Here is a 22,800-nt window from a genome sequence, read left to right on the forward strand (position 1 = left end):
AAAAAAGAGTTCAAAGACCAGCAGGGCTACCTGTTCATGCCTGTAATCCCAGGTTCATGCCTGTAATCCCAGCACTTTGGGAGGCCAAGGTGGAGAATTGCTCGAGCTCAATAATTCAAGACTAGCCTGGGCAACGTGGCAAAACCCCGTCTCTACAAAAAATTAGCCGGGCATGGTGGTGCACACGCCTGTAGTCCCAGCTACTCAGGAGGCTGAGGTAGGATGATCGCTTGAGCCCAGAAGGCGAAGGTTGCAATGTGCCCATGATTGCCCCACTGCACTCCAGCCTGGGCAATAGAGCCAGACCTTGGGTTCAAAGACCCCCTGAAACCCAATAATACAGTTTTAAAAGGCTTGAATGTATGGGCACAATGGCTCACAACTGTAATCCCCGCACTTTGGGTGTCAGGAGGATCAGCTGAGCCCAGGAGTTTAAAACCAGCCTGGGCAACATGGCGAAACCCTGTTTCTACACACACACACACACAAAATTAGCCACACTTGGCGGTGTGCACCTGTAGTTCCAGCTACTCGGGAGGCTGAGGTTGGAGAATCACCTGAGCCCCAGGACTAGAGGATGCAGTGAGCCATGATCACACCACTGCACTCCAGCTTGGGCAATGGAGTAAGACCCTGTCTCAAAAAAAAAAAAAAAAAAAAAAAAAGTCAAGAAAATGAGAAATATGGGATCCTAAGCTTAAAGAACAAAATAAGCAAAGCCTTTAGACTCACCAGGGGTTCTTTCTTGGACCCAACAGAGACCAGAAAAGTGACAGACTAAAAAAGTATCAGAAAGCTTAACCTTCTGAGAAGAGACTACAATGCTGTGGCTAAAAGGATTTCACAGCTGAAGAGGTAAGCTTAGTGAAAAAATTATGACGGATGCTGTCACAGGAAGGATTCATCAAAAAGTCAACCACAGGCCACAGGATAGCTACCAGAGCTATTTTGTTGTTGTTGTTGTTGTTGTTGTTATTGTTGTTGTTTTTTGAGACAGAGTTTCATTCTTGTTGTCCAAGCTGGAGTGCAATGGCATGATCTCGGCTCACTGCAACCTCCGCCTCCCAGGTTCAAGCGATTCTCTTGCCTCAGCCTCCCGAGTAGCTGGGATTACAGGTGCACGTCACCACGCCCAGCTAATTTTTTGTATTTTGAGTAGAAACGGGGTTTCACCGTGTTAGCCAGGCTGGTCCCAAACTCCTGACCTCAGGTGATCCACCTGCCTCAGCCTCCCAAAGTATTGCGATTACAGGCGTGAGCCACCACGCCCAGCAAGCTATTCTTTCTTACATGTTGAATAGTCACAGTAATTTGCCCCCAAAAGGTCAACTTCTAAGAGAAAGCTCTCAAAAACTTAAGAAATTTATTCATTCAATACAAACTGGGTGCTCAACTGTTTATCTCCAGGGCCATATTTTTACAACATTACCATATACACGTGCAGGGGTCTTCAGGTTCAGCCAAGTCTGTAACTAGGAAGCCCACCAACTCCACAGAATACACAGGACTTTATTACAAGCCAAAATAGAGACACAATGCAGACTTGCATTAATAGCTAATATAAACCGAATGGGGAGAAGAGGAGAAAAGACTATTAACTGTGCGACAGAGAATGCGACACCTTAAGAAAAAATAGAAAACAATGAGAAACAGATTATTAAATTCTCGGGGATTGAAAAAGCCAAAATAGGGAGGAGAAACAAAGTCACTGCAGATTAAATATAGAGAGCTTTAAGCCAATTATAAAAGATCAAAGAGAACAAGAGAGGGGAGGAGTAGCCTTACAAGTAACCGAGATAGGAGACCTTGGGAGAAATATGGCCAGAGTCAAATCATTACAGTTTACAGTAAAAGTAATCTAGGGATGACTTTAGAGAAGAATTCACTAGAGACAACAACTAGGAGCAATGACGCGGAGACGGAAATTCAAAAAGTTCTGAATTTTAAAAGGTACACAATTCTAAAGGGAAGGTAATTCCTACGGAGAACAGCTAGGAGAACTGGCAAATGGAAAGGTGCAGATGAGTACACCTTTGTATTCACAATCCAAGTGTAGATGAATATGCCAGTGCCTTGAGCCACATTTTGATTTCTATGCCATCCACCTTTAAGATCTGGCATGGTCTCCATTGCATGTCACCATAGGGAAAGGGGAAGAAGAGGCAAAAGCTGTGGCCTTAGTAGAATATCCTTGAAATTCACTTAGTACTTTCTGTTCTGCCCCCGGATAAAAATCTAACAAGGTCCTTTGGATGTCAACTTCCTCAGAAGCCTCAACCATCCCTAAACTATATCAGAGTTTTACCAAGAGGAGCTGCACTAAGAAAAAAGCTGCTAACATAAAGGATGCTAACTTTTATTTTGATTATTATTATTTTTTCAGATAGTGTCTCACTCTGTCACCCAGGCTGGAGTGAGGTGGCACGATCATGGCTCACTCCAGCCTCAACCTCCCCAGGCTCAGGTGATCCTCCCACCTGCATCTCCCAAGTAGCTGAGACCACAGGTGTGTGCCACCATACCCAGCTAATTTTTTTATTTTTTGTAGGAATGGGGCTTCACCATGTTGCCCAGGCTGATCTCAAACTCCTGGGCTCAAGCCATCTACCTGCCTTGGCCTTCCAAAGTGCTGGGATTATAGGCATGAGCCAACGTGCCCAGCCGATGCTAACTTTTAAACTTAACATTTTTCATTTAAGTATACTCTGCAATTCATAAACAACATTTTATGTATATTCTTTCAAACGCTACCTACGATAACCTTGTAAGGTTGAAGACCAGGAGGTACAATGGCCCAAGACAGACGAGCTAGCTGTGCTTAGAAAGGTGCCCAGCTCACAAAGAAACATAGCTGGAACTGCGATTGAAACCCAGGCCTTTTGATTCCAGGTTCGGTAACTTCCTGCAATGACACGAAAAACCCAGACACACAGCTCTTCACTTTTATTCTAAGTAGTGAAGAATTCTGTGAATTTTGTTTTTTTAAAGCAATCATCAATACACCGGATATTATCAAATATCACAGACAGAAAGCTGAGGCAAATATAGAATACAGCTAAGAGATACCCTGTAAGATCCAGGATAATGCTTGCCTTGTAAAATACTTTCTTTCAGGCCAGGTGCAGTGGTCACGCCTGTAATCCCAGCACTCTGGGAGGCAGAAACAGGCAGATCGCTTGAGCTTAGGAGTTTGAGACCACCCTGGGCAACATGGTAAAACCCCGTCTCTACAAAAAAATACAAAAATTAGCCGGGCATGGTGGCTTGCGCCTGTAGTCCCAGCTAATCAGGAGGCTGAGGTAGGAGGACTGCTTGAGCCCAGGAAGTCAAGGCTGCAGTGAGCTGTGATCACACGACTGCACTCCAGCCTGGGCGATAGAAACCCTGTCTCAAAATAAAAAACAACAATTGTTGATTTCCTAAGTGAGATTGTACATATCACTATATAACCACAAAGATGACTAAAAGCCTATAGTATAACTTAATTTACAGATTGATAAAATGTAGTATGTTAATAACACAGCACTTACAGAGAAAATATATCTCAAGAATGGAAAATAAGAGAAAAAGAAAGCAAAGGGAGCCTTGGACATCAACTATTTTACTTACCCTTGTACCAAGACACAAACCACCTGGCCACCTACTGGGTCCCAGTTACTACTCTCATGACCACAATGACAGAGTAATGGAGCCCGATGTAGGGCATGAGCACGGGCTGTGGGTCACAGACCCGGGTTTGAGTTCCGCCTCCACCACTTAATACACGTGCCATCTTGTGGAAGTTACTGAACCTCAATTTCCCTATAATTGGAAAAACATACTTCCTATTTACAGAGTTGCCATAAAGATCAAATGAGAATATAAATAACAAAGCAGCTAAGACAACACCTGCCACAAGGCAGACACTCGGTAAATGAGAGCTACTCGGGTTATAAGTATTACTACCACCTATGAAAACATAATGCCAAAGAGTTGAGAATTAAACCGACTGCATGCTTAGGAGGCACAGAATAAAGCACTGCCCGCTCTCCTGCCTTCACAGAGAGGAATTAGGAAAACGTGATTCATAGTCGTGTGTGGATTTTCAGTTTGACAAACGTCACTTCTTCCTCCTACCATCCTGCATCCTGGAAACACAAACTAATGTGAGAATTACATTTCTTTGCTTAATCACCCTTATTATGCTTTGTTTTTTTTTCAGTCCTACCCAATTTCCCCCTGCTCCTAGATGCATGCTTTTGTTCCCTGTCAAACTCCTCTCCACTGCTGTAAATAATCTCTCTCCCTCTTTTATATTACCTTTCAAATATTTATAGACTGTCATTCTCCTTCTCTCCAAGTCATACATCATTTTTGTTGCCCTTCCCGTGGATTCTCTCTAGTTTATCTACATCTTTTAGAAAAAAACAAACCCCAGGTGCTTCATGATGAAAATAGCACACCCAAAGCTAACAACCCCAAACCAATAAGGCCCCTGATTCAAAGCCACACAAAAAGGCTTTGATGTGCCTCTTACTCCTTCCTCCTGTAACTCATAATTCCATCTCTCAGATAAAAATTGAGGGAGAGGGTGATAAGGAAAATGAACACCACCCTCATCAAGCAGATGACTGGACTCTACAAGGTAGCAGCTCCTGGGGTGGGAAGCCATGGGACAGTCTCACACACATCTCAAACTCACTAAAGAGGAATTATGCACCGTGTACATACATTGCTTCCGCTTGTTACTTCCTTGCCCATCCACTGCATTTGGTATCAGTGTATCAGCCCAATAGCATCCTTGAGACTCTCTCGTTGCTTTCTGTTTTGCCCCTAATGAAAAATCTGACACGGTTTATTTTCAAGTAAACACAAGTTTTGAGAGTGTTTTCAAGAAGGAAAACTTCTGAAACTAAACACTTTAAAATACTATCCCCACCACGGGGTAAATGAGTCCCTTTTGCAATGGATCGCAGTGTGACACACCTAGTTCAGCTTCCCCATATTGCTTCTTAAAGGTGGTGACGTCAAGGGGTCTGAAATATTATGACATTCCCTTGTCCCACCCGCAGGCCAGTGCTGATGCCTCCTGCTTCTTCATCTGATACGCAATGTCCTGACGATTTCTAAATGTGCATTGATGCTGCTTTACCTGTTCTGCTAAAGGTAACGTCCCAATCTCAGAGTCCTGAGTATTTGTGTGGTTATGAAACACCCACCACTGTCTTTTTCTTTTTTTTTTATTCAGATGGACTCTCACTCTGTCATCCAGGCTGGAGTGCAGTGGCAGGATCTCGGCTCACGGCAGCTGCTGCCTCTTGGGTTCAAGCAATTCTCCTGCCTCAGCCTCCTGAGCAGCTGGGATTACAGGCACCCGCCACCACATCCAGCTAATTTTTGTATTTGTAGTAGAGACAGGGTTTCACCATGTTGGCCAGGCTGGTCTCGAACTCCTGACCTTAGGTGATCCGCCCACCTTGGCCTCCCAAAGTGCTGGGATTACAGGTGTGAGCCACCGTGCGCTGCCCTCACTGTCTTTTGAAAGGATGACAGATGGCTAATACTGAAGGCATCTATCAGCGAAGTCAACAAAACAGAAAAAGAAAAGAAGGTCATGAAAAGGAGGAGGAATACTTATATTCTAATGGGACGGTTTAATACATTGACCATGTTTGAGCATTAATATGTGTCTCTGAGATTCCTGGCAACTGGGGGTGTAGTGAAATGTGATGGATTATGTAATCCTCACCCAAAGATGTAATTCTTGTTGTATCTGTTCAGGTAGCTTCATTTTTGCAAAAACTTGTTTATCGCTACAGGATAAATCATATCCGGGCTCATTCATCTGCTCCTCCTATTAATATCTGAAATGTGAGCTCTATGACATGTTCATGTACTTCATCACAGTGTACAAAGGTATTTTTTCATAAATACCTTATATTTCATATATATCATATATATTTATGAAAAATTAAGTACCATACATATCTTAAGAAAAAAATGAGCACTCTAACAATTCTATAAGATATACTAGATAGATATTATTATTTTATTCATTTCACAAATGAACAAATAGACAAAGTTAAATGAACTGCTGAAAATCAGAGAGGTGGTTAAGAAACTGAGCCAGGTCTTTTGACTCCAGATCTTAGGTTCTTTCACTGAGAGTCCTTTCCAGGTATAAAGTTATCAAGATAACAACAAATCTCTTTTCCCAGGTGTCTTCAATATTCGAGAACTTTGATCAAACCATATACCATTCTCTCAGGGAAAACCTGGAAACGTCATGCAGGAATAATGACAATGCTCATTCCACATCAACGCAAACAGTAAAATGACTCTGACATAGCTGAAGGTAACGTGCATTCTAATTCCATGCTCACTGACCACACTGGTAAGAATAAGATTAGCCTCTAGAAACCAGAATACGTGACTGGACAGTATATCTCCCCATTCCTGCATCATGGCCATACCACAGTTTATTATATAATGAATGGAACTGTGAAACTTCCAAACCATAACTATGAAATGGTTTAGTCATTGAAGCTTTTGGCTTAAAACTTGAGGCCTACTCATGGCTAAAACTGAACTGAGGAATAGAAGTTAAAAGAATACTGGCTGGCGGGCGCGGTGGCTCACGCCTGTAATCCCAGCACTTTGGGAGGCCGAGGTGGGCGGATCACAAGGTCAGGAGATCGAGACCATCCTGGCTAACATGGTGAAACCCTGTCTCTACTAAAAATACAAAAAAAAATTAGCCAGGCACGGTGGCAGGCGCCTGTAGTCCCAGCTGCTCAGGAGGCTGAGGAAGGAGAATGGCATGAGCCTGGGACACAGAGCTTGCAGTGAGCCGAGATCGCACCACTGCACTCCAGCCTGGGCGACAGAGCAAGACTCCGTCTCAAAAAAAAAAAAAAAGAGTACTGGCTGGGCATGGTGGCTCACGCCTGTAATCTCAGCACTTTGGGAGGACAAGGCGGGCAGATCACCTGAGGTCAGGAGTTCAAGACCAGCCTGGCCATCATGGTGAAACTAAAAATATGAAAATTAGCCAGACGTGGTGGCGGACACCTTTAATCCCAGCTACTCGGCAGGCTGAAGTGGAGAATCGCTTGAACCTGAGAGGCAGAGGCTGCAGTGAGCCGAGATCACACCACTGCACTCCAGCCTGGCGACAAAGCAAGACTGTCTCAAAAAAAAAAGAAAAAAAAGAAGAAGAAGAAGTTAAAAGAATGCAAATAACACATTGGTTTAGCCATTCTATGGCCATTTTCATTTGGACTGAAGAATGGCCTACCAACAGGAAGTGGAAAAGTTACAGGCTTCTCTGCTCCTCTGCTTGTCCTCCAAAGAATGCAGTGACGAGGACTCAGTCCTGGGACTCCTATCACCCCGCAGTCTGTCCCCTGCCAGTCTCATATAGTTTCCTGGTTTAAAATACCAAATAGTCGGGGGAAACTTGCACCTCATATCAAAAAGGGCCAATCTACACAATAAATAAGGAAATTCTCGATGTTGGCCGGGATCAACAGAGAAATGGGCAAAGGACATAGATGGTTCAGAGAATAAAATACAAATGGCCTTTAAACATACAGAACGATGTTCAACCCCACTAACAAGGGAAATCTAGATTATAAACTATACCAGTTGCATTAGTCATCTTTCACTGTGTTAACAAATCACCAGAAATTTAGTGGCGTAAATGACACAAATTGACTATCTTAGAGTTCTGTGGGTCCGAAATGTGACGCCAGTCTCTGTCAAGGTGTCTGTGGGGCTGCATTTCTTTCTGGAGCCTCTAGCAGGGACTGTTTCTTTGCTCAATCAGTTAGTTGGCAGAGTTCAGCTCCCTGTGTGTTAGCAGAACTAGGTCCCATTCCTTGCTGGCTGTCAGCTGAGGGCTGTTGCTAGCCTGCAGAGGCCTCCCATATTCTTTGGCTGAGGGGTTCCCTTCCTCCACCTTCAAAGCCAGCAATAGCAGGTCAAGTCTCTGTCAAGCCTGGAAACTCTCCTGTGTCTTCTGTCATGGCATCTCTAGTTGCAGCCAGGAAAGGTTCTGTCCACACTTCCCCTGCCCTTTTTTTTTTTTTTAAGAGACGTGGCCTCACTCTGTCACCCAGGCTGAAATGCAGTGGCACGATCACTGTTCACTGCAGCCTTGAAATCCTGGGATCAGACAATCCTCCCACCTCAGCCTCGCAAGCAGCTGGGACTAAAAGCACCCACCACCACACCTGGCTAATTTTTTTTTTTTTTTTTTTTTTTTTTTGTAGAGACCTGATCTCGCTGTTGTCCAGGCTGGTCCCAAACTCCTGAGCTTAAGCAATCCTTCAGCCTCAGCCTCCCAGAGTCCTGGGATGAGAGGCATGAGCTACCACACCGAGGGAGCTCTCCACTTTTAAGGATTCATGCCATTAGATTGTGCCCATCCGGAAAATCCAGGATCATCTCACTCATCTCAAGACTCTTGACTCAATCACATTTGCAAAGTCCCTTCTGCCATGTAAGGTACCAACTTCACAGGTTCCAGGGATTAGGGCACAGGCATCTTTTGGGAGGCCGTTATTCACCTGACCACAGTGATGTACATAACCTCACCTAACTAGGAAAACCCCAACAACCTAGTGCTGGCTGCACTGTAGCAGCCACTCTCAGAAGGGAATACCACTGACAACACCCACCAAAACTACACTTAAATGTACCCCCAGTATAGACTTCCCGTCCCAGCCTTTCTTTCCGTCTCTACTGCCACCACCCCAGCCTAAGCAGCTCTCCCTTTCACCTGGACAACAGCACGACCTTCCCATCAATTTCTCACCCAGTTCCCTTCAAACACCACCACACAAGAGCAGAGATATTTTAAGAAAGTAAATCTCCCTCCCCCTCCCCCTCCCCATTGCACGGTCCTCGTCTCCCCTTTGCACGGTCTCCCTCTGATGCCGAGCCAAGGCTGGACTGTACTGCCGCCATCTGGGCTCACTGCAGCCTCCCTGCCTGATTCTCCCGCCTCAGCCTGCCGAGTGCCTGCGATTGCAGGCGCGCGCCGCCACACCTGACTGGTTTTCGTATTTTTTGGTGGAGACGGGGTTTCGCCGTGTTGGCCGGGCTGGTCTCCAGCTCCTGACCGCGAGTGGTCTGCCAGCCTCGGCCTCCCGAGGTGCCGGGATTGCAGACGGAGTCTCGCTCACTCAGTGCTCTCAATGTTGCCCAGGCTGGAGTGCAGTGGCGTGATCTCGGATCGCTACAACCTTCACCTCCCAGCCACCTGCCTTGGCCTCCCAAAGTGCTGAGATTGCAGCCTCTGCCCGGCCGCCACCCCGTCTGGGAAGTGAAGAGCGTCTCTGCCTGGCCACCCATCGTCTGGGATGTGAGGAGCCCCTCTGCCCGGCTGCCCAATCCGGGAAGTGAGGAGCGCCTCTTCCCGGCCGCCACCCCGTCTAGGAAGTGAGGAGTGTCTCTGCCCGGCCGCCCATCGTCTGGGATGTGAGGAGCCCCTCTGCCCGGCTGCCCCGTCTGAGATGTGAAGAGCGCCTCTTCCCGGCCGCCACCCCGTCTGGGAGGTGAGGAGCGTCTCTAACCGGCCGCCCCGTCTGAAGGAGCCCCCCCGCCCGGCAGCTGCCCCGTTTGGGAAGTGGGGAGCAGCCCCTGCCCGGCCAGCCGCCCCGTCTGGGAGGTGAGGGGGGCCCCTCTGCCCGGCCGCCGCCTCGTCTGGGAAGTGAGGAGCCCCTCTGCCCGGCCGCCACCCCGTCTGGGAGGTGAACCCAACAGCTCATTGAGAACAGGCCATGATGACAATGGCGGTTTTGTCAAATAGAAAAGGGGGAAATGTGGGGAAAAGAGAGATCAGATTGTTATTGTGTCTGTGTAGAAAGAAGCAGACATAGGAGACTCCATTTTGTTCTGTACTAGGAAAAATTCTTCTGCCTTGGGATGCTGTTAATCTATAACCTTACCCCCAACCCCGTGCTCTCTGAAACATGTGCTGTGTCCACTAAGGGTTAAATGGATTAAGGGCGGTGCAAATTGTGCTTTGTTAAACAGATACTTGAAGGCAGCATACTCCTTAAGAGTCATCACCACTCCCTAATCTCAACTACCCAGGGACACAAACACTGCGGAAGACGGAAGACGGCAGGGCCCTCTGCCTAGGAAAACCAGAGACCTTTGTTCACATGTTTATCTGCTGACCTTCCCTCCACTATTGTCCTATGACCCTGCCAAATCCCCCTCTCCGAGAAACACCCAAGAATGATCAATAAATACTAAATAAATAAATAAATAAATAAAGTAAATTAGATCACACCATTCACTGCTTTAATAGCTAATGGCTGTCCACTGCATTCATGCTAAACTCCCAACCCTTTCCGTGGTATACACAGGCAGCTGTGCGCCCTACTGCTATGAGCCCATGACACAACCCCACTGGTGTCACCCTGTGCTCAAAGCACTCAGGCTCACAGCTGCCTGCCTCAGCACAGTCTCACCTTGCTGCTCCTTCCTCCTCAAATGCTCTTTCCCCAGGTCTTGATGAGAATGGCTCACTGTCATTTGGGACTAGCTCTGATTTAACTTTCTTAGAGAGACCTCCCTTCTTTGACCACCCTATTTAAAACAGCCCGTGTCCCCTTGGTCACATCCATCATATCACTTTGTTTTTCTTTACAGCACTTACCACTTACTGCAAATATCTTATTTATTGATGTACTTGTTTATCAACTGTCTTCCCTGGCAGCCCCCAAGAGATATAAGATCCATGTGACAGATATATGCACTGCTATATATCCTGCACCTAGAATAGGATCTGGCTCAATGCAGCCATAGAATGAACATTTGTTGAACGAATAAAGAAGTAAAATGAAAAAACAGAGTAAGAAGAGTGAGGGAGGAAATCTTGCTCAGACAGCAAACTCTCCAGCAGAGATGAATTCAATCCAATTCAGCAAACATTCATTGCCATTTGATAAATCCAATCTGCTTCACTGAACTAATTTGTATTTTATGTATTTTGTTTTACTTTTTATGTATTTAATTTTTTTTGAGACAGAGTCTCGCTCTGTCGCCCAGGCTGGAGTACAATGGCACGATCTCGGCTCCCTGCAACCTCCGCCTCCAGGGTTCAAGCCATTCTCCTGCCCCAGCCTCCCAAGTAGCTAGGACTACAGGCATGCGCCACCATGCCCGGATAATTTTTCTATTTTTAGTAGAGATGCGGCTTCACCATGTTGGCCAGGCTGGTCTTGAACTCCTGACCTTGAGTGATCCACCCACCTCGGCCTCCCAAAGTGCTGGGATTACAGGCGTGAGCCACCGTGCCCTACCCCGTATTTTAGATAAACCCTAAAACCTCAGGACTAGAGTTAACGGGTAGTTAACGGCAATTTTTATAAGTTCTGAAATCAACATTGAAATCATCTGTTACTATACGTTGAATGGCAATGGATGGCTGAAGCAGTATCTAAGAACCCTTACTGCCAATAAGCATCAGAAAATCTGCTATTACTGTAATACTGAATTGATTATTTTCTTTTCACAACTTGCCAGCTATTTATAGCCTACTTTAAGAGTTTCTTATACATTTTTTTCTGGAAAGCATGTTCAGTGGTATTGTACAATGAGACCAGATTAGCAACTGTGAAGTCTGCCTGCAGACGTTTTAGAGACTGGCATAAACTTGGTTTGAAGTGTAATTTGGTTCAACAACAGTAATCAATATTTATGTGAATTTTCATAGGAGACTCAAAAACACTGAATTGGATTTTTTTATCATTTGGAAAGTGAAGACACCTTCAGGCTGAAACAGAAATGCACATATACATTTGCATAGCTGCTTTTGACAACCACAAAAGGGACCGTGACAAGTCAAGACTCCGTGAGAGAGCACTGAGAGCCCCAGGGGACCCACAGGCACCGCTACTCCACTTCCTTTGCTTCACGGTACAACTAAGGGCACTCCTAGGCTCAGAGTCCAGATCATCAGGCAGAATTTACAGTGTACTGCATAAGGTGTTAGTATACAGTCCCCTGCATCCGTTCCCTATAAACCTCAGTTATTTTATAGACTTTGGAGCCCCCCATTACCCAAGAGGCACAGGTTAGAGCAACACTTAAAACAAAGAAAGAAGTCAGCAATACAGGAAACATTTGGGAGTTAAGAGAGCCAAGAAAGGATGCTGGCAGAGATCAAAGGAATCATCTTAACTCACTTAACTCATGTGAGTCTACAGGTGATTTCAGAAGCCAGGGAACTTTCAAGAAAGCTGGGCATGCAATAGAGACTGGCCTCAGTCATAAGTTAGTTCATGAGAGGGGTAAATGGGAAATAATCGTTTAATGGGTACAGAGTTTCTGTTTGGGAAGTTCTGGAGATGGATGGTGGTGACAGTTGCACATTATGGTGAATGTACCTAATACCACTGAACTCTACGCTTAAAAATGGTTACAATGATAAATACATATATATATATATATTTTTTTTTTTTGAGACAGACTGGAATGCAATGGCGCAATCTCAGCTCACTGCAACCTCCGCCTCCCAGGTTCAAGCGATTCTCCTGCCTTAGCCTCACAAGTAGTTGGGATTACTGGCACCCACCACCATGTCTAACTAATTTTTGTATTTTTAGTAGAGACAGGGATTCGCCATGTTGGTCAGGCTGGTCTCGAACTCCTGACCTCAGGTGATCTGCCCGCCTCGGCCTCACAAAGTGCTGGGATTACAGGCGTGAGCCACTGCGCCCAGCCTAAAATGATAAATTTTAAGTTGTGCATATTGTACCACAATAAAAGAGAGTTTTTAAAAATAAGTTAATTAATATAAAAAGAGGACAAAAAGGCATTCACAAGACTCCAAAAGTAAGTAGGTACCTGAGGGGTGATCAACAGGACAGGATCCTCAAACCACCAGGTAACCAGGAATATGTGAGTCAAAGAACTCCAGGGGGATGCTGCTGAGTAAGCAACTGACACTGATGACACAGATGACCTTTGTGACCTTCCAAAAGTTCCCTATGACAGCAAGTGTAAGGCAGCACAATACAAGGACAATACCTAGTGTCACCACCTGTAAAAGTTCCCCAATGCTACAACCAGGTCTGAAAGTCTTTGTGAACTGCCCTCTTCCCACTGGCCACATGAAGGACAGCTGTCCATTTTCACCAACTCTCGGGTTTTCTCTTTCACTCCCCAGAAGAGTGACAGTGGTTTTCCAATTTTAGAAACTCACAGATTAAAAGACACATGCACACGTATGTTTATTGCGGCACTATTCACAATAGCAAAAACTTGGAACCAACCCAAATGTACAACAATAATAGACTGGATTAAGAAAATGTGGCACATATACACCATGGAATACTATGCAGCCATTAAAAAGGATGAGTTCATGTCCTTTGTAGGGACATGGATGAAACTGGAAACCATCATTCTTAGCAAACTATCGCAAGGCCAAAAAACCAACCACCACATGTTCTCACTCATAGGTGGGAATCGAACAATGAGAACACATGGACACAGGAAGGGGAACATCACACACCAGGGCCTGTTGTGGGGTGGGGGGAGGGGGGAGGGATAGCATTAGGAGATATACCTAATGTTAAATGATGAGTTAATGGGTGCAGCACACCAACATGGCACATGTATACATATGTAACTAACCTGCACGTTGTGCACATCTACCCTAAAACTTAAAGTATAATAATAGAAAAAAAAAGAAACTCACAGATTAAAACTATTCCTGCCAAGTTTTAGGGCAACAGAATTCTTGCTTCCTCGTTTTCAGGAAACACATGTCACCCAAAGTCCAAAATGTTACTTTAGCCCTTCCTATAGATACCAATATTTCTACCAACCAATAATACAGCTACAGCAAAGAAAAACCCTCTCCAGGTCCCTTTATGAATTGCTTTACTTCCACAAATACTGTTCCTTTCAATATAAACTCTGTGACAAGTAAGAAAGGAACGTTTTCAAAGACTGAATATACATATTATATTCAATATATACACATATATTTTTTTTCTTGAGATAGTCTTGCTCTGTCACCCAGGCTGGCATGCAGTGAAGCAATCTCAGCTCCCTGCAACCTCCACGTCCTGGGCTCAGAAAATTCTCCCACCTCTGCCTCCCGAGTAGCTGGGATTACAGGCATGTGCCACCACGCCTGGCTAATTTTTGTATTTTTGGTAGAGACGGGGTTTCACCATGGCTGGTTTCGAACTCCTGACCTCAGGTGATCCACCCACCTCGGCCTCCCAAAGTGCTGGGATTACAGGTGTGAGCCACCACACCCAGCCTGAATATTAACATGTATCTATTGATAATAAAATGCAAACCTAAAGAATCCTTCATAATCTAAACTTGTCATGAGAGACTCTCACAGGGTTTTAATTACCTGTAGCTTGCTAGGATAAAGGCATCTTCCCTTGTAACTTAAAAAAACTTAGTTTCAATTTTCTGGAACCCTCATAGACTGTCGGTAGGAATGTAAAATAGTGCAGCCTCTTTGGAAAAGTGTGGCAGTTCCTCAAAACGTTAAGGACAGAGTTAACATAAAACTCAGTAACACCACTACTTGGTATATACCCAAGAGAATGAAACATACATTCATTCAAAAACTCTTGCACACAAGTTCACAGCAACATTACTCATAATAGCCAAAACCCATAAGCAACCCAGATGTTCATCAGCTGATAAACAGAAAAATAATGTGGTATATATCCATATGATGAAATATTACTAATATAAAGGAACAATAATAATTAAAAATACATGCTACAACATTGATAAACTTAGAAACATCAGGCTAAGTAAGAGAAGTAAGACACAAAAGGTTACACATCTTATCATTCCAGTTATATAAAATTTCCAGAATAGACACCTCTGTAGAGACAGAAAATCTATTAGTGTCTGCCTAGGGCTGGAGTGAAGAGTACATGGGGAGTGACTGAAATGTTCCAAAACCAGATTCTTGTGACTGTGGTACAACCTTGTGAATTTACTAAAAAACACTGAATTGTACACTTGAGACAGATGAATTACCTGGTATATGAATTACATCTTAAGTCGTTAAACTACATTTGAATTTTTAATCACCTTAAAAATTCAGAGGTCACCGGGCGCGGTGGCTCACACCTGTAATCCCAGCACTTTGGGAGGCCGAGGCGGGTGGATCACGTGAGGTCAGGAATTCGAGACCAGCTTGGCCAACATGGTGAAACCTCGTCTCTACTAAAAATACAAAAATTAGCTGGGCATGCTGGCGGGCGCCTGTAATCCCAGCTACTCACAAGGCTGAAGCAGGAGAATCACTTGAACCTGGGAGGCAGAGGTTGCAGTGAGCCGAGATCATGCCATTGCACTTCAGCCTGGGTGACAGAGCAAGACTTCATCTCAAAAAAAAAATTCAGAGGTCAGGCATGCTGCCTCATGCCTGTAATCCCAGCACTTTGGGAGGCGAAGGTGAGAAGATCACTTGAGCCCAGGAGTTTGACACCAGCCTAGGCAACACAGCGAGATCCCCATCTCTATAAAAATCTTTAAAATGAGCCAGGAGTGGTGGCACGTGCCTGTAATCCAAGGTACTTGGGGACTGAAGGGGAAGAACTGCTGAGCCCAGGAGGTCAAGGCAGCAGTAAGCCAAGATGGCACCACTGCATTCTAGCCTGGGCTGAAAAGCGAGACCCTGTCTCAAAAAGAAAAAAAATTCAGATATATTTTTAAAATATCACAGAACAAAAATGTACATTGAACATCAATAGTTTTATTCTCTGGTGTCTACAGGTGGGTTCACATCACTTACCTAGTATTTTAAAATACAGCTTCAAATTTAACCATCATTTATTCATTCAGCAATGGTTTATTGACCATTAACTATAAAGCCAGGTACTGTACTATACAGAAATAGATAAAATGCAGTGTTTGTCCTTAAAGATTAGATTTTCACAAGGGAGACATAGATGTTAACCAATCAAATGTTTTTGTTTTTTAATATGCTGTTATAAAATTTATTTGTAACTTTAACCCCTGTATTTACATGTTTCCTGGCTCTAGATGTTTCCTAAATTTCCTTTCTTGTCAAAGGTAGACAAGTAGGTTACTTCCTATGCACTTTGTTTTCATAATTGCTTTATTAAAATACTATCCACAGAAAGTTTCTATCTGACCAATTAAACTGCTATACTTGACATGTAAGCAAAGACTATCCCTGAGATAAACAAAATTGAGACACTATCTAAAATAGGCTATCAAAGCCATCAGTCCCTGGCCGGGCATGGTGGCTCACCCCTGTCATCGCAGCACTTTGGGAGGCTGAGGCAGGCAGATCACGAGGTCAGGAGATTGAGACCATCCTGGCTAACATGGTGAAACCCCGTCTCTACTAAAAATACAAAAAAAATTAGCCGGGCGTGGCGGTGGGCACCTGTAGTCCCAGCTACTCGGGAGGCTGAGGCAGGAGAATGGCGTGAACCCGGGAGGTGGAGCTTGCAGTGAGCTGAGATCGCACCACTGAACTCCAGTCTGGGCAACAGAGCGAGACTCTGCCTCAAAAAAATTTTAAATAAATAAAAACAAAAACAAAAAACAAACAAAAACCATCAGTCCCATTAATCTTAAGCGTTTTCTTTCATTTCTGCCTCTATTGCTTCAGTTTAAGGAGTTCTGGCCGGGCGCAGTGGCTCACGCCTGTAATCCCAGCACTTTGGGAGGCCGAGGCAGGCAGATCACGAGGTCAGGAGATCGAGACCATCCTGGCAAACACAGTGAAACCCCGTCTCTACTAAAAACACAAAAAATTAGCCGGGCGTGGTGGCGGGTGCCTGTAGTCCCAGCTACTCGGGAGGCTGAGGCAGGAGAATGGCGTGAACCCAGGAGGCGGAGCTTGCAGTGAGCCGAGATCATGCCACTGCACTCCAGCCTGGGTGACAGAGTGAGACTCTGTTTCAAAAAAAAAAAAAAAAAAGGAGTTTTGTTTTGCTAGAAACTCTGAAAATTTGTTTAATTTGAAAGTAAAATTTGGGAATGTTTTTATCTGAAAAGCTTTTTCTTAATCTAATATCATTTCGTATTCTAGCTTTAATTGAAAGTTGTCTAAAATCAAACGGATCTCATTTCACTTAAGTGGCCAGACTCTTTCAAAAATAAAGTCTCAATCCAATTTGTATAAAACGCTTTTATTGCTTATTTGAATAAAGTATTTCCTTCTTTACAACATTAGAAAACTCCAAAGATAAGACCAGCCTGGCCAACGTGGCAAAACCCTGTCTCTACTAAAAATACAAAAATTAGCCAGGTTTGGTGGCGCATGCCTGTAATCCCAGCTATTCAGGAGGCTGAGACAGGAAAATCGCTTGAACCTGGGAGGAGGAGATTGCAGTGAGCCGAGATCACAACACTACACCCCAGCCTGGGAGACAAGATCAAGACTTCGTCTCAAAAAAAAAAAAATTAATTAAATAAACAAAAATTTAAAATAAAATAAAAATTTGCAAAAAACTCTAAAATGTTTAAAATGTTATCTTAAATTTAAATAACCCCACAGAGAATTTTTAGGACAGTGGCAATGCTGTGAATACTACAATGGACACAAGCTATTACACATTTGTCCAAACCCATTAAAAAGTACATCAGCAAGAGCAAACCCCTATGCAAACTACGGACTCTGGATGACAATGATGCATCAATGTAAGTTCATCGATGCTAGCAAATGCACCACTCTGATGGGGATGCTGGTAATGTGGGAGAGGCTCTGCATGTGTTGGGGCAGGGAGTATATAAAAAAAATCTCCGTACCTTCCTCTCAATTTTGCTGTGAACCTAAAACTGCTCTAAAAAATTGTTTTTTTTAATTTAAACTATCTTCCATTGTGAATTCACCAGCCATATCTCTTACTTGTAAAAACTGCATGGGATACTATTCCATTTTCAAACGAACACATTTCATGTTTTATGAACTTTTAAGCACTTAAACATACGACACAATGTGTTTCCCAACTGGCGTGTGCTCTCTCACTGTGTGCTCTCCAAGTGGAGTAACTGCTGAAGAAAAGTGAAGGAAAGGCCCCTTCAATATTAGACACAGACCTGACTGATCCTTCTAACAGGGGAAAGGTGACTGAAACTGGGCCACGAGCCACAGAAGAGACTGGAGCTGCCCAGGGGGGCCCGAGGTGGTTTGATCTGGGGGAGGGTGAATGTGAGTGTGGATGGAAGTCCCCGGTGCTCCAAAAGGGAGGGCCCCAAGAGAGATAACATTCAGGTCCTTACAAAGGACACACATGCAGAACTGAATTATCTACAATGCAACCCTTCATCTGACAGCTTCTGCACAGAAAAGGAGAGGAAGAGAACCATGCAGACCTTAGCATTAAGTACTGTGTCAAACAGCATTCTATAGGAGCACGGGAGGCTGAAGAAAAAGTAGAATATTAAATAAAACAAAACAAAGAGGAGCCTACATTTACAAAGAGGAAGAAGACCTGAGATTTAAGTCAGCTAGTAACTTTCGAAAAAAAAAAAAAAAGTACATTTTATGCTAAAGTTCAAAACATGAAACCACCGGAAAAAAATGTAAATTTCCCATTAATTATTTGTCATGTAGAGTCAAAATCATTTATCTTTTTTTTTTTTTCTGAATACTCCAAAAATGGCTGGGAATAAACTATTTGCTTATCAATAGTGTACCTGCGGCCAGGCACGGTAGCTCACACCTGTAATCCCAGCACTTTGGGAGGCCGAGGCAGGCGGATCACTTGAGGTCAAGAGTTCAAGACCAGCGTGGCCAACATGGTGAAACCCCATCTCTACTAAAATACAAAAATTAAACGGGTGGTGGTGAACGCCTGTAATCCCAGCTACTCAAGAGGCTGAGGCACCAGAATCTCTTGAACCCAGGAGGCAGAGGTTGCAGTGAGCTGGGATCGCGCCACAGCACTCCAGCCTAAGCGACAGAGTGAGACTGTCTCAAAAAAAAAAACAAAAAAAAAAAGTGTACCTGCTAACAACTGATCCTGCTGGTACAAGCAACAGCAATAAACAGAATTTCTTCAAAAGACTATTTCTTTCCACCGTAATACCCACAATCATGTAAGAAAATAACAACAAAAATGTTTTACACTCGTTATTCAAAGACTATCCAGTTAATCTGGTCAGTCTTAGCCAATCTTTGGCTAAAGATTTTAGAGATTTTCTTCTAATATATGTTATCCTCAGAGAGGCCAGTTTCTCCAACAAATGAAACCATACTTACTTTCCTTCTAAGTGGCCTCAGAATTTGGCCAATATTCTTGGCAATAATTCTCGAGCATTTCTCTTCTTCACTTTTGGCCCTTTTGGGAGCCAAAACGAGATAACTAAGAAACTTCAAGGACTTTAAAGTCTACTAAGGCCAGATGCAGTGGCTCACGCCTGTAATCCCAGTACTTTGGGAGGCCAAGGCGGGTAATCATTTGAGGTCAGGAGTTTGAGACCAGCCTGACCAACGTGGTGAAACCCTGTCTCTACTAAAAGTACAAAAATTAGCTGGGCATCGCCGCGCACGCCTGTAATCTCAGCTATTCAAGAGGCTGAGGTGAGAGAATCGTCTGAGCCCGGGAGGTGGAGGTTGCAGTGAGCCAAGATTGCGCCACTGCACTCCAGCCTGGGCGATAGAGCGAGACTGTGTCTCAAAAAATAAATAAATAAATAAAAGTTGACTAAATTTCACTAAGCTACTGACCTAGTAAACACTAGACATCAGGTATTAGAAAGTAGAAAGTTAGCAACTTGCCCCAAGGTGTGCCACGTTGGTAGGTTTTACTATTCCATGACAACTCCTACAACTTTCACCTCTCACTGCATAACTTCAAATCGTAGCCTTCCACATCTATTTTTCTTTCTTTTTTTTTTTTTTTTTTTTTTTTTGAGATAGAGTCTCACCCTGTCGCCCAGGCCGGAGTGCAACGGCACAATCTCAGCTCACTGCAACCTCCACCTCCCAGATTCAAGAGATTCCCCTGCCTCAGCCTCTCGAGTAGCTGGGATTACAGGCGTGTGCCACCATGCCCAGCTAATTTTTATATTTTCAGTAGAGACGGGGTTTCGCCATGTTGGCCAGGCTGGTCTAGAACTCCTGACCTCAGGTGATCCACCTGCCTTGGCCTCCCAAAGTGCTGGGATTACAGGCGTGAGCCACTGCGCCTGGCTGGCCTTCACATCTATACAGTGGAATTCTAGGTCACTAAAAATTCTCAGCTGTAGTAAATGAAAAAAGCTAATTAGACACAAGTAGGAACGATATACTTCCACTATATTAATTATGCAAATATTTTATATATACATATGAAAAGGATAAACAGACACATACACCTGTACATGCAGTAAATCATCCTGGAATGACAGAAACCTGCAGGTTGGGGTTAGAAGAACAACGATCTTTCATGGAATGTATTTTTGTACTCCACTACACATGTTTACCATTTACCTCCATGAAATTATTTTAAGTAAATCCAACCTCTGAAAAATGAATATAAGCTATATATTTGTTAGCAGGAAGCTATCTAAGAAGCTCCCTTTGCTGCATACAAGCTTCAGGACTCTCCACAGCGTGTTTGTTTTTTTGGCTCTCCCCCACTCTCCCACACTCCATCTTTCTGTCTCTACATTTACGTAGTTTAATTCTGCTGGCATCTGAATTTCCCTCTTGCTCACATCCTAACTCAGTCCAGAAGCTATCAATCCTCACTCGGGAGGTCTGGTAGCAAATCCCATGAATGACAGCAACCTGTGGCTCCTGCCCCACAGAGATGAGCTGGTTAGCAGAGAGCCTATTGTCAGCTGGGCGTGGTGGCTCACACCTGTAATCCTAGAACTTTGGGAGGCTGAGGCATGCAGATCACCTGAGGTCGGGAGTTCGAGACCAGCCTGACCAACATGGAGGAAACCTCACCTCTACTAAAAATACAAAATTAGCCAGATAGCGCAGGCCTGTAATCCCAGCTACTTGAAAGGCTGAGGCAGGAGTATCGCTTGAACCTGGGAGGCAGAGGTTGCGGTGAGCCAAAATCGCACCATTGCCCTCCACCCTGGGCAACAAGAGCAAAACTCTGTCACAAAAAAAGAGAGAGAGAGAGAGAGAGCCCATCGTCCTCAGAAGGTAAAGGCTCCCGGAGCCATACTTGCCCACCTGTGCCTGAGCAAATGAGCACAGCATGCTGTAGGCTTCCACATGCCCCTTCCCTGTGACTGCTAGTTCAAGGCTGTAGAATGACTCCAAGGTCTGTCAACTCCACAGGTGAGGAAGGGACTCTGGTTAAATCCTCCTTGACCCTGAACCCTCTATCTTGCCCCCCTACTGCTTCCTTTTGTACCTTTCCCTATCACCACTCTGAAACACCCTTGTGAGAGTCGTTCTGAACTCTGCATAGCCTAAAGTCCTTCTCTAAAGCCCCACTATCTTAGGGTTTATAATCAAACCTTGATGTTATGCCACATCCAGCATTGACACTGATCCGTCACTGGCCTTTCCCTGTATTTCTTCCTGTGAAGACCCATGGCTGCTGTGTTCTCTGCCAAGATAGAATGGCAGGGACTTTTTCCCCTAACATTGTTGCTAACTGTCAATCAGCCCTAAATTACTCTGACGATTAGACCACAGCCTCTAAACAATCGTTAAGTGTCCATTTTCCAAGGAAACATGGCAACTGGTCCCAGTTAAGTAGAATGGGAAATCCATAGGTTTTGGAAGCAGACAGGCCTGGAATAAATCCTAGCTCAGCCAGCTCTTTTCTGTGGCAGTCTCCTTACCATTTACTAAGCCTTGGTTTTCCTATCTGTAAATGAGGATAATAATTCCCACCTCTTGAGACGTTTGTGAAAATCAAATGAGTTACTCCCCTGTGGAAAACCTGGCACTGGGACATGTGACACATCCCATTTCTCATCTCAGCCCCACCGCTGAATCCACCAGATTAGCCATGACCCTGTATTATTTAGTCACTAAACCTTTGACACATCTTAAAATCTTAAAGCATAAAGATCGTATTTCTGATACACTCCTTCCTTCCTATGAAAAGCAAAGTTTTGGCCTGGCATGGCAGCTCACGCCTGTAATCCCAGCACTTTGGGAAGCTGAGGTGGGTGGATCACTTGAGGTCGGAAGTTCAAGGCCAGCCTGGCCAACATGGTGAAACTCCATCTTTACTGAAAAATACAAAAATTAGTCGGGTGTGGTGGCGGGCGCCTGTAGTCCTAGCTACTCAGGAGGCTAAGACAGGAGAATCATTTGAACCCAGGAGGTGGAGGTTGCAGTGAGCCAAGATCACACCACTGCACTCCAGCCTGGGCAACAGAGTGAGACTCCAACTCAAAAAAAAAAAAAAAAGAAAGGAAAGAAAAGTTTGGAAACTATTATAAGGACATACTATGAGCAGCCAATCCAAGCAAAGAAAAAAGAGTATCTTGACCTCTGTTAATTACATAGTCAGTAACTTCAGTAAAATACACAAAGACAGACACAGACGGACACACCTTCCTGCTTTCTTTGGTGCTTAACTTCTTTTTTAACTTCTTTTCTGCTTAACTTCCTTTTTAATAATGGCCAAGATTCATAAGATCTTTAAGACCCTCAGGAACCCTTTCCCGCATTTTTGACAAGAGGAAAAAAAGGCCCAGGGAGCTTAAGTAACTTCTCCAAAGTTGCACAGCTAGTTAATAATATATAGTTGTGTGACTTTAGTACACAGTGCTTAAGCCCAGCAAATGGAGTAATTCATGAAAGCTTAGTCAAGGTGATATCACACTGCTAGGCTGTATTTCATGGAGCTTAGAACACTTTAAAGACATGTAAAG

At 44.2% G+C, this 22,800-nt stretch overlaps 1 protein-coding gene across 2 annotated transcripts in view; it reads right to left on the reverse strand.

The window, feature by feature from the left end:
* Nucleotides 1-22,800, reverse strand: part of DMRT1 (doublesex and mab-3 related transcription factor 1) — a 130,699-nt gene that overhangs the window by 101,447 nt on the left and 6,452 nt on the right. The gene's annotated exons all lie outside the window — the stretch shown is intronic.

This window comes from Pan paniscus, chromosome 11, assembly GCF_029289425.2.
Source record: "Pan paniscus chromosome 11, NHGRI_mPanPan1-v2.0_pri, whole genome shotgun sequence".
Classification (NCBI taxonomy): Eukaryota; Metazoa; Chordata; class Mammalia; order Primates; family Hominidae; genus Pan; species Pan paniscus.